The sequence below is a fragment of the Nerophis ophidion genome, linkage group LG07, assembly GCF_033978795.1.
Source record: "Nerophis ophidion isolate RoL-2023_Sa linkage group LG07, RoL_Noph_v1.0, whole genome shotgun sequence".
Lineage (NCBI taxonomy): Eukaryota > Metazoa > Chordata > Actinopteri > Syngnathiformes > Syngnathidae > Nerophis > Nerophis ophidion.
The window spans coordinates 71,825,493-71,830,653 of NC_084617.1; the positions used below are offsets into that span (position 1 = coordinate 71,825,493).

The following is a 5,161-nucleotide window of genomic DNA, read 5'->3' on the forward strand; positions in this document are numbered from 1 at the left end:
AGCAGACATGGCACAGAGATGTATGGATAACATGCAGATGCATTTGCAACTATATTACGTTTCCTTCCACCCACATTTAATGTGAAAAAAAACACTTACCAATCGACGGATTTAAGTTGCTCCAATGTCTAAAGATGCGAAAGTCCTGATCGTTTGGTCCGCACATTTTACCGGCGATGCTAACGCAGCTATTCGGCCATGCTATGGCTATGAATAGTGTCAATAGCTATTCGCTCAATAGCTTCAGTTTCTTCTTCAATACTTTCATATTTCAATACATGCGTAATCTGTTGAATCGCTTAAGTCGCTGAAATCCGAGTCTGAATCCGAGCTAATGTCGCTATATCTTGCTGTGGTATTCCCATTGTTTGTTTACATTGGCAGCACTGTGTGACGTCACAGGAAAATGGATAGTGGTTTCGAAAATAGCGAAAATAAGGCACTTTAAAGCTTTATTTAGGGATATTCCGGGACTGGTAAAATTTTGAAAAAAAATTCAAAAAATACAACAAGCCACTGGGAACTGATTTTTATTGTTTTTAACACTTTTTAAACTGTGATAATGTTCCCCTTTAAGTGTTAGGAGTTTAAAAAAAACTAGTAAAAATGTATTACTTTCTGAATGGGGCACCTTTTGGATCCCAAATATATTTAGTGATATTTTATTTATATTTTCACAGTGGTTACTCAAAAATATAAAATAATTAAAATCAATGGTGTCCTGCATTATTGATCTTATAGGGCTCTAATTACTAAATACTGCATATTTTAGTTTTACTATGAACAAAACGAACTTGTTTTTGACTGAAAATCCATAAAACCTTAAGTTTTTATTTTCTTTAAGTTGATATAGAGATTTACTGTAAGCGTAAATACAAAATCATAAAAAAAATGTGACTTATTTTTAACATTTTAATAACTGAGACCCTTTATGGTCCCCGCGATCACTTAAGGTAAAATACATTTTAAAAATCCACATATTTTGTTATGGTTTGAAAATGAAAAATAGCAAAATGGCCCCCTCATGCTTTAATTTTTCCGTGTGTGGCCCTCAGTGGAAAAAGTTTGGACACCCCTGCCTTAGTTGGATATTCTCATACTTTTTTTTTTTTTTTGTCATGAAGAAGGGAGTTTTTTTGGGTTGGTGCACTAATTGTAAGTGTTTCGTGTGTTTTTTATGTTGATTTAATTAAAAAAAATAAAATAATAATAATAAATTATTCTGCGGCCCGGTGGTTGGGGACCACTGAATTAGAGGGCCACTTGGAAATTTTCATAAAATTCATGTAAGTATTTCATGAATTTGCCTATGAATTTAAATATTAAAAAAAAAATACATACATTTTTTTTTCTGTGGATTTTACCACTGTTTTTTTTTACAGAAAAAAAAAGGCATCTTAGTTTCCAGACTCTCACTATTATGTTAGATCCACTATGGACTGGACTTTCACTATTATGTTAGATCCACTATGGATTGGACTCTCACTATTATGTTGGATCCACTATGGACTGGACTCTCACTATTATGTTAGATCCACTATGGACTGGACTCTCACTATTATGTTAGATCCACTATGGCCTGGACTCTCACTATTATGTTGGATCCACTATGGACTGGACTCTCACTATTATGTTAGATCCACTATGGACTGGACTTTCACTATTATGTTAGATCCACTATGGATTGGACTTTCACTATTATGTTAGATCCACTATGGATTGGACTCTCACTATTATGTTGGATCCACTATGGACTGGACTCTCACTATTATGTTAGATCCACTATGGACTGGACTCTCATTATTATGTTAAATCCACTATGGACTGGACTCTCACTATTATGTTAGATCCACTATGGACTGGACTCTCACACTATTATGTTAGATCCACTATGGACTGAACTCTCATTATGTCAGATCCACTGTGGACTGGACTCTCACTATTTTGTTAGATCCAGTATGGACTGGACTCTCACTATTATGTTAGATCCACTATGGACTGGACTCTCACACTATTATGTTAGATCCACTATGGACTGGACTCTCACTATTATGTTAGACCCACTATGGACTGGACTCTCACTATTATGTTAGATCCACTATGGACTGGACTCTCACTATCATGTTAGATCCACTATGGACTGGACTCTCACTATTATGTTAGATCCACTATGGACTGGACTCTCACTATCATGTTAGATCTACTCAACGTCCATTGCACCGGTCACCCAGGGGGTTTCTCATCATCATCACATCGGGTTGAGTTTTTTCTTGCCCTGATGTCGTTGTGTCTTTTGCAGCCCTTTGAGACACTCATGATTCAGGGCCATATAAATAAACATCGACTGACTGATTGACTTCAAAAAGGATTTATTTTAAAGTGACTCGCCCCCGCCCAAAAAAAACAAAATGTGCATCCATCCATCCCTGGGCTCCATCATCCCCTGGCTACCTAGCAACACCTCCCGCAGGCACGCAACCGCAGCATCAGCACCAGCAGAGCCAATGATGCTCTGACGGTTGTCCGCAATATGTTGGAGGGCCGACGCGGTGCAAGCACACAAGTCCGGGGAGAGGCAGCGAAAAAGTGCGGTGGTCTTGCACGACGCACAGGCCCTGCATTTTATTTTATTTTTGTATATATATATATATATATATATATATATATATATATATATATATATATATATATATATATATATATATATATATATATATATATATATATATATATATATATATATATATCAATGAGGATGCTTTACAACGCCCAAAGCCAACATTGAGTTATTAGAAAGCAGTGCACTCACCTCAGTGCATCTCCGGGAAGTGTCTACCGTCCTCCCTCAAAAACAAGACCGACGCGGTGAGCTCCTTTGTCCGCCTGTGAACTAGCGAGCCAGGGGGACCATGATGCTCGCCGTCGCCGACTGCGCCTCCTAGGACCACCACACCCACGGCCACGCCTGCCCACTGTGACGCTATCGCACCGGGGCAAGTGTTCTTAAATGGCGTACTTCCGCACTTACGCCCTCAGCGTTGTAAGTGTGGAAGTGCGCCCGCGCGGGTGTAAAAGTGCGGCAAGTACCCGGATGCTGCTGTGTAGTGCGGCAAGTACCCGGATGTTGCACTCACCCCCGCCCTCCCCCGCCCGCGCCAAATGGGGAGTGGGCAGGTAAATAATCATCGCCATCTTGGCTACGCAGTAGTAAAGATTTAAACTAACGTGAGTAGTTTGGATTAAATATTTATGTATTTTTTTAATTGGATTGTTTTTTTTCCTTTGTTTTACCGTTATTGTCCATTTGAAAGAAAAACAGAGGAAGCAGATAGACTAGCGACAACCGTCATTTCCGGTAGGTGCGCAACGCCATCATTTTTAAAACATTGTATTTTTATGAAACAAACAAACATTTGTAATTCACACAAAAAGTCAAAGCATTTTCAACATGAAGGAAAGAAAACAAGAGCAAATACAGACGACAAATACGACATTATTCTGTTATATTTCATATTCTATAATGTGTTTTGGAAAAAGGTTGTCATAAACGTTACTTAATTTATATATTTTTTTAAAATACACAAAATAAAACACATTTTAATGCATATATAAATGTATTCGGTTATAAACATTCATTCGCTTTCATCTTTCCCGCATGGATGTACATTTGTACTTCTTTTTCTATATTTTATATTTATAACGCAAGTGGTTTTGAGTTATTCCATCCATCCATTTTCTACCGCTTATTCCCTTTTGGGGTCGCCGGGGGCGCTGGCGCCTATCTCAGCTACAATCGGGCGGAAGGCGGGGTACACCCTGGACAAGTCGCCACCTCATCGCAGGGCCAACACAGATAGACAGACAACATTCACACTCACATTCACACACTAGGGCCAATTTAGTGTTGCCAATCAACCTATCCCTATAACTATTTTGATTTAGTATTTTTTAATTAAATTGTTTTTTTTCCCTTTGTTTTACCGTTATTGCCCATTTGAAAGAAAAAACAGAGGAAGCAGATAGAATTGCGACCATCGTCAATTCCGGTAAGTGTGCAACGCCATCAAATTATCAATCAATCAATGTTTATTTATATAGCCCCAAATCACAAATGTCTCAAAGGACTGCACAAATCGTTACGACTACAACATCCTCGGAAGAACCCACAAAAGGGCAAGGAAAACTCACACCCAGTGGGCAGGGAGAATTCACATCCAGTGGGACGGCAGTGACAATGCTGACTATGAGAAACCTTGGAGAGGACCTCAGATGTGGGCAACCCCCCCCCCCTCTAGGGGACCGAAAGCAATGGATGTCGAGCGGGTCTAACATGATACTGTGAAAGTTCAATCCATAGTGGCTCCAACACAGCCGCGAGAGTTCAGTTCAAAGCGGATCCAAGACAGCAGCGAGAGTCCCGTCCACAGGAAACCATCTCAAGTGGAGGCGGATCAGCAGCGTAGAGATGTCCCCAACCGATACAGGCGAGCGGTCCATCCTGGGTCCCGACGAGCGGTCCATCCTGGGTCTCGACTCTGGACAGCCAGTACTTCATCCATGGTCATCGGACCGGACCCCCTCCACAAGGGAGGGGGGGACATAGGAGAAAGAAAAGAAGCGGCAGATCAACTGGTCTAAAAAGGAGGTCTATTTAAAGGCTAGAGTATACAGATGAGTTTTAAGGTGAGACTTAAATGCTTCTACTGTTATATTTCACATTTTATATTACATCCATGCATTCATTTACTACCACTTGTCCCTTTTGGGACAGCTGCATTGTGTTTTGGAAAAAGGTTGTCATGAACGTTACTTAATTCATAAATAAAAAAAATATACAAAAAAACCCTATTTTATTATTAATATTTACTATATTTTTTTCCTTTTTTTTTAGTCCATCCATCCATTTGTACCGCTTATTCCCTCCGGGGTTGCGGGCTTTTTAAAAAATGTTTTGTATTTTTTAAATGTTTTCATTAATAACAAACATACATTTGTAATTCACACAAAGCAGTCAAAGCACTTTCACCATCAAGGAAAGAAAAAAACAAATTCAGATAACAAATACAACATTATCCTGTTTTATCTCACATTCTATATTGTGTTTTTGGAAAAAGGTTTTTATAAACATTACTTAAATTATATAAAAAAAATAAACGAAAGA

At 38.9% G+C, this 5,161-nt stretch overlaps 1 protein-coding gene across 1 annotated transcript in view; it reads right to left on the reverse strand.

The window, feature by feature from the left end:
• The window catches only part of add2 (adducin 2 (beta)), a 49,806-nt gene extending 46,800 nt beyond the window's left edge, over positions 1 to 3,006 (reverse strand). Inside the window, 1 exon segment of the mRNA XM_061907062.1 lies at positions 2,810 to 3,006. The gene's annotated coding sequence lies outside the window, so the exon portion shown is untranslated.
• Positions 3,007 to 5,161: the final 2,155 nt, after the last annotated feature.